This window comes from Mesoplodon densirostris, chromosome 16, assembly GCF_025265405.1.
Source record: "Mesoplodon densirostris isolate mMesDen1 chromosome 16, mMesDen1 primary haplotype, whole genome shotgun sequence".
Lineage (NCBI taxonomy): Eukaryota > Metazoa > Chordata > Mammalia > Artiodactyla > Ziphiidae > Mesoplodon > Mesoplodon densirostris.
This window is the reverse complement of record NC_082676.1, coordinates 60,670,737-60,682,805: the sequence shown is the minus strand read 5'-3', so window position 1 is coordinate 60,682,805 and position 12,069 is coordinate 60,670,737. Positions and strand designations below refer to the sequence as shown.

At 40.1% G+C, this 12,069-nt stretch overlaps 1 pseudogene; it reads right to left on the bottom strand.

Moving 5' to 3' along the window:
* Positions 1–10,764: 10,764 nt before the first annotated feature.
* LOC132476425 (small ribosomal subunit protein uS5-like) lies at positions 10,765–11,623 on the bottom strand (annotated as a pseudogene).
* Positions 11,624–12,069: the final 446 nt, after the last annotated feature.

Genomic DNA, 12,069 nt, shown 5'->3' with positions numbered 1-12,069 from the left:
AACACGTCCACCAAACAGCTGTGCTCCTTACCTCGGGAGGGGCTGCTCTCAAAGGCCCTCTCTCTCCATCACTCTCCTCTCTGTCCTGTAAGCCTGGTGTGTTGACTCTTGGGGATTTGGAAACCATCAATAAGAGACAGTGCCACTCGAAGACGTTGGGAGTAGGGGTGGTGTCCAGATGCCACTCAAGGGAAGCCTTGCACCCAGGGCCTTCTCAGAAGGCCAGGAGTGCATCCAGCCAAACTTCTGGATGTTATTTACTTGTCTTCCACACACAGAGTGGGAAAAACAAAATATAATAAATAAAATACAGTTGGATGCAAGAAGACCCACCAGGATATGGGATTGACTGTAAGAATAGGAAGCAGATCGGTGATGACCTAGGGCCAGGGTGGGGATGGGTGTAGAACAGGGAAGGACTACAGAAGGCCACCAGGAAACCCTTGGGGGTTCACTATTTTGATCTGGGGGATGGTTTCAGTGGTATATACATATGTCCGAACTCATTAAATTGTATACTTTGTGTGTAATATGTAATTAAATTTGTTTTTCCCCTGTTAATCTGCCTTATTTCATTTGTATTGTTAGATCAGCCACAGGACCTAGAAGGGTAGAAAGAAAATGTTTCCTTCCCAACACAGGAAAGGCAACACTTAGAGTCACTGTGTTTATTTGTTCACAGAAGTGGTGATCCCACACTGGCAAATCATGACCCTCCACTGTCCAATCCTGTGTGTAAGTCAGAAAGACCATTGATAGGTGAAAAGGAAGACTCTTCAAATAATTATTTATTGGGTTACAGGAAAGCCCAAACAGACTTTCTGGCCAACCCATGCTCTGCAGATGCCCTACTATGAACTTTTCACCTATTTTCTACAAGTACAGATTTCATAACACCTGAGGGATGATAACTGGATTTGTAATCTTATCAGGGTCCATGGCACTTACTCAGAGTCTGACTGACCTGGTATCAAAGCCTATGTCTCCCATTATATCTCTGGGTGACCCTAGGGATGTCACCTGACATTCAGGAACCAAAGTTTCCTCATATGATAAAAATGGGATAAATGAAACCACACACACACACACACACACACACACACACACACACACACACAAAGGCTATGAAGAGAAGTAAATGATACAATAAGTAAAATCCATAGTGCTATGCTTCTCCCACATCCTGGGTACAAGAAAGCCTATCGTTGTTATTGCCATTATGATTATTCTTGTTCCAGGTACTTTCTACAGCCTGATAAATTTGGTGGGTTTGGGGGGAAAGGGCTCCTGCAGGAAGAAGATGATCTTGACATTCTTGCCTTCAGAGGGGGAAAGGGCAGGTTCAGGACTTTTGAGTGATCTAATTCAACAGAATTGTACATTTTTCTGACTCCCTGGCATGGCTCTCCACTGGGACAATGTTTCTCTACTGACAGATTTCCAAATGTAATAGGGGAAAAGAAAAAAAAAATGTATATATTGTTGCTGAAAAAAAAAGAAAAAGAAAGACTTCATTGAAAGCCTGGGGGCATTTCAGAACCAATGTAATCAAATCCATGTCTCTGCTTGAGAATGAGAGTATTTGAGATGTAGTGTGGGTTGGGTAGGTGGGAGTGTGGATAGAGGAAAACACCGTGAACTTGAAGAGCTATGCGTGTCGTTTGTACCACTTTCATGTCTCACCTTGAAGCATGCTCCTTAAATCCCAGGACCATACATTTTTTTGAACCTCTGTCCTTGGCTGATGCCCCAGTAGAATGACACTGACTGCTTAATGCCCAGCTGACCAATGAGAATAAAAATCATTTACATAAACTCACCACATCTGATCTGCCACTTGCCTCTATGAAACTCAGTTTCCTTATCTGAAAAATGGGCAGAGCAATGAAACATACCTCATAAGGTTGTTTAGAGAAAGAAATGAGACTCTGCCTAGGGAAAGGTAGGCTGTGCTTGACACAAAACTGTATGCTTTAGTCATTATTATTATCAGGAGAGAGAAAAAAGTCTCAGGAGAACTCACATGATAAAAGAATCCACTTCTCAGAAAGAGAACACTCCTATACTGTTGGTGGGAATGTAAATTGGTGCAGCCACTATAGAGAACAGTATGGAGGTCCCTCAAAAAACTAAAAATAGAGTTTCCATATGATCCAACAATCCCACTCATGGGCATATATCCAGACAAAACTATAATTCAAAAAGATACATGCACTCCTATGTTCATAGCAGCTCTATTTACAATAGCCGAGACATGGAAACAACCTAAGTGTCCACTGACAGATGAATGGATAAAGATGTGGTACGTATATACAATGGAATCCTACTCAGCCATAAAAAAGAATGAAATAATGCCATTTGCAGCTACATGGATGGACATGGAGATGATCATACTAAGCAAAGTAAGTCAGAAAGAGAAAAACAAATACCATATGATGTCACTCATATATGGAATCTAAATATGACACAAATGAACCTATGTTTGAAATAAAAACAGGCTCACAGACATAGAGAACAGATGGGTGGTTGCCAAGGGGAAGGGGGTGGAGGAGGATTGGATTGGGAGTTTGGGGTTAGCAGATGTAAACTGGTATACATATAATAGATGAACAACAAGGTCCTACTGTATAGCACAGGGAACTATATTCAGTATCCTGTAATAAACCATAATGAAAAAGAATTTTTTTAAAAGTGGGGAAAAAAAGAATCTACTTCTCAGAACCCATTTTGATGAGACTTTGATAGAGACCTGAGTCAAAATTAAGAATAAGAAGCACACATTTTCCAAATTACTTCAAATTGCCCAAAGATATCTGCTATTTTACTGATGGATAAATATAACCAAAAATGTGTGTGAATGTGTGTGTGTGTGTGTGTGTGTGTGTGTTGAGTGAGATTGAGAGATTTCTCACATAAAGTAGATACGATTGAACTGAAACTCAATCTAAATAATTTCCAAAACTTCTACAATCCAATCAATTGCCATATTCTACAAATCAAACTCAAACTGGATATTGTGTTCAGCTTCTAATGTCTTGACCATTTTCTCAAATCTAATTTAGCTATTAAGAATAAAATAAAGAAATATGCAAGTAAATTAATTAAATAAACAAAGCTCTTGGTGACTAAGATTTCTTCCAAAGGAACATTGTAAGTTATTCCAGATGACACTCTCCAGTCTTTGTCTTATAAATATTCATTCATTCAATAATTTTTTAATGAAGCGCCTACAATTAAAAGTACGATATGGTACTCATGCCTCTTAATAACCTGGCCCCATTTAACCCCTTCTTCCCCTCTCATGAGTTCCAGGATTCAGTTGTACCAAATAACTTAATTCACCAAATACTCCAAGGCTTACTCTCACCCATATGCCCAATTTATTTTGCCTACAGGGTAAATTCTTACACACTGTTAAATTCTCAACTTTGAACTATTAAAAAGAAAATAGCTTAAGTGACTCAAATAGAGCAAAAGACTTGACTCGGCTAATATGCTTCAGGGACCATCTGAACTTGGTAACTTAAGGCAAGGTTGGAATTCTATAGGGTGAGGACAAGGGAGGGGTACATGACTTCAGGAACAGATTGGACATGTAACAGTTTTCACCTTTAACTTCTGTAAAGGTATGGTTGGAAAAGTTAGAGATTTTTCTGTTTTATCATGCCTCTTGTGCAGGAGTGTTAGTGATCCCATTCTGATAACTATCCAACAGTGCATTAAAGAGATTGCAAGCCTTGAGATCTGTCAGTCAAGTTCAGGAAGAGGAGAGGTGGAAAAAATAGGGAGGAGAAAAGATTCAAGGGTCAAACTCAAGGGGAATGCTCTGTTGTGCCTATTTTGTTTTACAGTTCTCCTCTTGGTTAAGTTTAACACATTTCATTGTTGACTAAATGGGTTAGGAGAGAAAACAAGGTTACAGGGATGTATAGGACTCAGGAACAGACCAGAGTTGGTTGAAGGGGCTGTTTGTTCTTTGATCTTTAACTCCTTAATCATAGCTTGCATCATCTATTTGGACAGGGCTATACTGTTGATCTTAATTAATCATGATGGAATACACTTGATGAGGGCTATTTCTAGCAAGAGAAAAAGAAAAAAAAAAAGATCCCTAGCCCTTGGGGGAAAAAAATGCACATCAAGGACTGTAGCCCTTTTGGGACTATCCAGGAAAAAATATCCCATCCTCAGCCACCTAAAGCTGATCCATGAGTCCAAGAAGCCAAAACCATGTTGTTCATTTGACAAATGTTCTGGTTGGCTTCACAGATGGTTTGATTCAACAAAAAGATACCAGAAAGTTTTCTGGGAACGTACACAAAGCAATCATCACTGGTGACATTGCATGTGTCTCCCGTAGATGCCAGGAGGTTGTCTAATGTCGGTTGATCATGGGAAACTGCCTTCTGGAGTCCCTGCATTTCTCAAGCAAGTATGTCAACATTTGTACTGGCAATCTTGGTAGCTTGTGTGACTTGATAAATAATAACAAATATCTCACCAAAAAAATCTGCAACTAATATTGAAGTTACAGTGAAAATTCAATGTTTCCTTCCAAAGATTAGGCAAAAAAAAAGGATGTCTGCTTTCATCACTTCTATTCAATACTGCATTAGCGGTCCTAACAAGTGTAATAAAATAAAATAAAAGTTATAAAGTTTGAAAGGAAGAAGTAAAACTCTACTCACAGATGACAGGATTTTGCATGTAAAAAACCTAAAGGATTCTACAAAAAAAATAAATAAATTCTAGAATAAACAAGTAAATTTAGCAAGTTGTAAAAGATAAAATTAATATACAAAAGTCAATTGTATCTCTGAAAACTAGCAAAGAACAATTGGGAAAAATATCATTTACAAAATCATGCAAAATATAAAATACTTATAAACTTAACAAAAGACATGCACCAAAAACTGTAAGATATTGCTAAGGATTATAGAAGACTTAAAATATGGAAACTATACAATGCTCATGTGTTAAAAGACTCAATAGTACTAAGATGTCAATTGTTTCTTCATTTATTTACAGATTCAGCATAACATTTTTCAATATCCATAAAGACAGTTTGTAGAAACTGACATGATGATTCTAAATGTATATTGAAATGCAAAAGACTAAGAAGAGCTTGAACAATTTTGAATAAGAACAATTTAGAGGAAAAAAAAGTTAAAGTATATACTCTAATTGGATTCAAGGTCTACCATAAATTGACAGTAAGAGGATAGACATACAGACCAATAGAATAGAATAGAAAGTCTAAAAATACATATATAAACAAATGGTTTTTGACACAGGTGACAAAGCAATTCAATAAGAGTGATTTCAACAACCCCTGATATTAAACAAAACAAAAATCTTCACCACTCCCCTACCCTTATTGGTTGAGCTAGATCACAGACATCCCAAAAGCTAAAACAATATTCTAGAAGAAAACATAAGAGAATATCTTCATGACCTTGTAGTAAACAATGACTTCTTAGAACACAGAAATACTAACTATAAAAGAAAAAAAACAGAACCTGATCAAAAGTTTAAATGTCTGTTTATCAAAGGGTGCTAAACATATCATAAATAAGCAAAATGTTGACTGGGATAAAATATTCATAATAAATATATGTGACAAAGAACTTACATGCTGAATACATTAAAAAGAAAAAGAAGCTCATACAACCCAATCTTTAAAATGGGTAATAGATTTAATCATATACGTCACAAAAGAAGGTATACCAAAGTTCAATCAACTCAAGAGAAAGTGTTGAACATCATTAGTTACGAGAGAAATGAAAATCAAAACAAATATGAGAACTTCTGGAAGGATGAGCATATTTATACCTTTATAGGCATATGGGTTATACAGGTATGTGAATTTGTCAAATGTGGTTGATCTGTATGATCACAAACTGTGCATTTCATTGTGTATAAATTATACTTCAAAAAAAAAGACGTTGGTATATTTTTAAGAGGCATTTCAATGTTCTACAGGTCATCAACCCTCAGAAGAATCAAAATGGAATTTCTGAGCATTGGTTCACATTCTCATCTCTTATTCTAGCTGAAGGTCTAAACAATGTGGTTGGTGCTAGAATAATGAAATACAGTCCCCAACTTACAATGGTTAGACCCAGCATTTTTCAACTTTATGATGGTGCAAAAGCAATGTGCATTCAGTAGAAATCATATTTCAAATTTTGAATTTTGATCTTTTCCCCAGCTAGCAACATGTAGTCCGATTTTCTTGTGTGATGCTGGGCAGTAGCAGTGAGCCCCAGCTTCCAGTCAGCCACGAGATCTCAAGGGTAAACAACCACTACCCTTACAACCATGCTGTACCCATACAACCATTCTGGCTTCCACTTTCAGTACAGCATTCAGTAAGTTCCATGAGATATTCAACACTTTATTACAAAGTAGGCTTTGTGTTAGATGATTTTGCCCAACTGTAGGCTAATGTAAGTGTTCTGAGCATGGTTGTGGTAGGCTAGGCTAAGCTATGGTGTTCAGTAGGTTAGGTGTATTAAATGTATTTTTTTTAATTCTCTATATTAACCACTTTTATGCATACTTTCTTTTCTTTAAAATAATTTCTATAGATTTATTTATTTTTGGCTGCACTGGGTCTCCGTTGCTGCATGCGGGCTTTCTCTAGTTGCGGTGAGCAGGGGCTACTATTGGTTGTGGTGCTCAGGCTTCTCATTGCGGTGGCTTCTCTTGTTGCAGAGCACGGGCTCTAGGTACGCAGGCTTCAGTAGTTGTGTTGCGCGGGCTCAGTAGTTGTGACGCACGGGCTTAGTTGCTCCGTGGCATGTGGGATCCCAGGGAAGTCCCTTAAATGCATTTTTGACTTTTGAGATTTTCAATTTACAGGATGTAACCACAACATAAGTCAAGGAAGACTAAAGTCAGAAGGTCAGAATGTCATTTCTGTGATGGGACTGTAATGAAAGAGATTCCCTGTTGAAGCTGGCAGTCATCCTTTATTAGTCTGGGAAGAGGGCTAGAAGTTGTGCCCATCAGTGGGTACTCTTGCTGAAATATAAGTGAACTCTTCCCCAAATTTACAAAGGGGTTGAAGACAATTCACATACCTTGTCTGTCGTAAATATTCCTTCTGCCTTCAGATGACCTAGAAAAAACCTTTACTGAAAGTTGATGAGTCTGTTCTGGCTCTACCTCTTTGCCAAGAAATCATACAGAAGAGAAATCAACCCATAAAAGTTAAAAAAAAAACAAACGGGGGGGGGGGTGCGGGTACAGATTGTAGAAGATTTAGAACTCTATTCATACCCAGGATGACTTATTTGGCTCTGAGCATGCACCATAAAAAATACAGTGTTATTTTCATACATTAGTTATAAGACAAACTTTCCCAAAATGATGCAGCTCATTAGCTAAGGATATTTCTCAGTAGATTTGTTATATTAAAAAGGTACTGTGTCTACTATGCTAATCAACTATGTTGTACTAAAACTCCACGTAGATTAATTAAATGCATTACTTGCCAAAAGGAATGTGATGTATATACAGCATGCACACACACACACACACACACACACACACAGAGCCTTATAATAATGGAAGGGTGTAAATTACTAAAAGTCCTCTCTCCCTGAGCCAAATGCTTTTTTAGTTCCTGCCTACATGATTTTAAACAGAACTGAATGAAACAATCCCTTCACAGCTAAGCTGAACACTTCTGCAAATAATAGCACAATGATATGCTTGTGTCTCTGGGTCTAAAAGCACTTTAGGTGTCGGCATTAGGGTGAACATTTGCTTCAGATTTTAGTTTTAACCTGGGATTGTAGAAATGAGTCTGTCACCTGCCCTCACAATCTCTCCAAGAAAAATAAATGTCCTAAATGAAATCTTTGTGCCCACCAAACCCCCAGCCCATCCAGGGCAAATACTCGCGACTTGAGTTTAAGAATCTGTAAGAGAAAGAACTAAGGTCACTAATCATTCCCTACTCCTCCCTTCCCCTAAAAATAAGTTGATCAGGCAGCTGGATTGTCAAGAATCATGCTTTGCAGTAAAACTGCACCCCTCACTCAAGGCACACAGAGGGAAGAAGACCCCAGAGACAGGGCTGGACAGGGCAGAGACACTAGTTCCCGCATTTCTTTGTCACATCCTTGTTGAATGACTTTGGACAAGCTAGTTAATCTCCCTGTGCCTAGTTTTCTCATTTGTAACTGAGACTGTTGTGAGGATTACATGAGTAAATTTCTGGGAAGTGCTCAGAGACGCCTAGCACAGAGGGCTAAAACATTCTTAGCTTCTGTAGTCCTGAATGCCTTAGCCTCCCGCTCTGTTCCGTAACCTACATGGTTTCTTGAAGACCTCCCAGCTGTAGCATCCCAGGACCATTTGGCCATTCACTGCATTCATCCCCCCAGGCCACCATCCCCATTCCAAATCTCATGCCTGGAAGCTTACAGAAGTCCCCTTCTCTGAGTCAAATGTCACTCCACCTACTTCCAGGATACAGCTGGTATCACTTCCTGATTGCAGGAAGTGATGTGTTGTTGTGTTTAAGAACATAAGATTTGGGGGCTTCCCTGGTGGTGCAGTGGTTAAGAATCCACCTGCCAATGCAGTGGACACGGGTTCGAGCCCTGGTCCAGGAAGATCCCACATGCCACGGAGCAACTAAGCCCGTGCGCCACAACTACTGAGTCTGTGCTCTAGAGCCCAGGAGCCACAACTACTGAAGCCCACGTGCTTAGAGTCCATGCTCTGCAACAAGAGCAGCCACTGCAATGAGAAGCCTGAGAAGCCTGAGTACTGCAACCAAGAGTAGCCCCTGCTCACCGCAAGTAGAGAAAGCCCGCGAGCAGCAACAAAGACTCAACATAGCCAAAATAAATAAATAAATACATAAATAAATTTATATATTAAAAAAAAGAACATAAGATCTGGAACGAGACAGAACTGCTTTCGTTAATCAGCTTTGTAACTTATCAAGAGACTTTGGGAGGCATCTCAGAGCCCCAGTTTCCTCTTTGGTTAAATGGAGATAATAAGAGTTCTGGCATCAGAGTGCTATTAGAAGGATTACATTTTCTACATGTGAATGTAGAAAATATTTGGCACAGTGCATTTTAAGCATTCCCTAAATAATTTAAAGATACATAATAATAGCAGTGGTAGCACTGCCAAAAGAAATAAGTATTCATGCACTCCAGGCAGAAATAAAAGCATAGAAATTTAAGGAAATATAAATACCAGTGCTTGAAGGGATGACAGATAGTATAATAAAGTATTGAACCCAATTCTGTCAGTCTATAACTTTGTAACCTTGAGCAAGTTTCCTGTGAGCCTCAATTTCCCTATTTGCAAAATTTATACCATGTCACCTACCATAAGCGTTGGGCGCTTATCACGTAGGAGGCATGAGCTACATGGAATCTGATGTAGTTAGTCTCAAGGACGTACTTCGGTCCACTGCTATCGGTCCCGTGCCATGTATGGCTTAGGGTTTCCATGTGGGACTAACTTCCTGGCATAAAGACATTACTGAAGGATCCACTGACATTGGTGAGCAGCAAGAGCAGGAAACACGGACATGTAAAATCAAAGAGTAAACTTCCTGGAACGTGGACAGGAGTGCAGAGGAGAAAAGGGGTTATGAACAAATCAGTCAGTCTTGCTGGCTGATCTTACCCCGTTACAAGGGTGTGTTCATGGCCCTTTCTGCTGCTCATGGTAAGTCATTCTTGAAAGTAAAATAAACACTAATGAGTTTACACGCATAGCGTATGCAAATACTATGAGTGATGTTCCAAGAAATAGCAAATTTTGGAAGCAAAATAAGTCGTTAAATAGTCCATTTCAACGTGTAATTCTTCGTAGGGCTGTGAATCTTGCTAGGAGCTATAAACACTGCATTATTCAAATACTATCCAATAATGTGCACTTGTGTATTCCAGGGTTTGCATATTCACTGTAGGCTACAGAGGTTTGTAAGACAAAACATACTTGGATAGATATATAGAGATAGATAGAAAGACAGAAAAATAGATATGGATTGATGATAGATATAGATAGATAGATGATAGATAGATAGATATAGATATAGAATGATTCATCTTTAAGAAGGGAAGGGGCAGGCTTCCCTGCTGGCACAGTGGTTAAGAATCTGCCTGCCAGTGCAGGGGACACAGGTTCAAGCCCTGGTCTGGGAAGATCCCCACATGCCACAGAGCCACTAAGGCTGTGCACCACAACTACTGAGCCTGCGCTCTAGAGCCCGTGAGCCACAACTACTGAAGCCCGCGCAGCTAGAGCCCGTGCTCCACAACAAGAGAAGCCACCTCAGTGAAAAGCCCGCACACCGCAACGAAGAGTAGCCTCTGCTCACCGCAACTAGAGAAGGCCCACACGCAGTAACAAAGACCCAATGCACCCAAGAATAAAAATAAAATAAAATAAATATTTTTTTAAAAGGGAAGGGGCACCTATATGAAACAACATGAGCCCTAACACCCAACTTTTGGTGTTAAAACCAACCCAAGATGTGTTTGGTCTCTTCGTTAACAATTCGACCAATGACAATGCAAAAGGAAAGGCATTTTTCCATGTCTGGACCATTTTGTCATAAAAGAAAGATCAGGATATTGGATTGGGCACTGAATGTCTTGCGATTTAAAGTTTCAACTTAAGAATGATAATTTTTAAATATTAAACATCTGAGGAATTATCTTTCCATTTTAAAAGTGATTTTTTTTAAACTGGCTTCATTCACTTTATTTTTCTCATAGAAAACTATGTTGTGGCTACAGCTGGAGCCTGGGTCCTCTGCATGGAAACTCTGATGTGGGTCTTTACAAGATAGTCAGTGAATTCCTGATATGGAGACTTGGTGAACACCGTCTCTTTCCAGAGATCTGGAGTGAGATAACTGTAGGTCTTGGAAATGGCATTGAAAGTGGTCTTGGCGAAGTTGCCCAGCATGGCGGTGCAGCCCCTGGCAGAGGTGTAGAGGTCATCAGTTCCAGCCATCATCAGTAGCTTCTTGGGCACAGGGGCTGAGATGATGCCAGTGCCCCTGAGGGCAGGGATGAGGCACACCAGCACAGAGCCACAGCGGCCAGTCACCTTGCAAGGGACGGTTTTGGGCTTGCCGATCTTGTTCCCCCAGGAGCCTTGCCGCACAGGGACTATGGAGAGCTTGGCCAGAATGATGGCCCCATGGATGGCAGTGGCTACCTCCTCAGAGCATTCGACACCCAAGCCAACATGTCCGTTGTAATCCCTGATGGCAACAAACTCCTTGAACCTGATCTGCTGGCCAGCACGGGCCTGCTTTTGCACAGGCATGATCTTCAAAACCTTGTCCTTGAGGGATGCCCCCAGGAAAACGTCAATGATCTCAGGTTCCTTGATGTGCAGAGACAAGAGACAGATCTCCTCCAGGGACTTGATTTTCATGTCCTTGACCAGGCGGCCCAGCTTAGTGATGGGGAGTCACTCCTTGTCCTCGGCCTCGCCTCCGCGAGCTCCGTGGCTTTTAGCCCTGGCCCCGGACGCCGCTGCCAAAGCCTCCATGGAAGCCACCGCTGCCTCCCATTCCAGGGCCCCCGGGGCCTCCGGGCCCATCGGCAGCACTGACGTCATCCGCCATTTGGTGTTTTTACGGAGAAGAAGAGCTAAAAGTGATTTTTATTTGAAATTTATTTTTGCTGATGATTTCTATGATGAAATGACTGTATCAGGAACTCTTACGTATTATTGAAATATCTAATCTGGTCACAATATATCAGTTCCTAAAAATGCGTGATAATGCATTTTTGTTACAGAAAACCTCTAAGCCATCTCCTATAACCCTACCAGTGAAAAGAAATTATTCGCTTTTTATCATGATGGTCATCTGTTATTGTTTTTAAAAAACACATAATAGTGTTATAAAAAGTATAGAACGACTTATGGGAAATTCCTGAGGATTTCTAGGAATTTCATCTTCTTTTTCCCCAAGTCCCTGAGATGAAGCTATTGAGATTAAGTCGTATGTTCACCTAATAAGTGTTCATTTTGAACAAGCTGGGTTGTCTATGGTGAGAACCAGCTTTC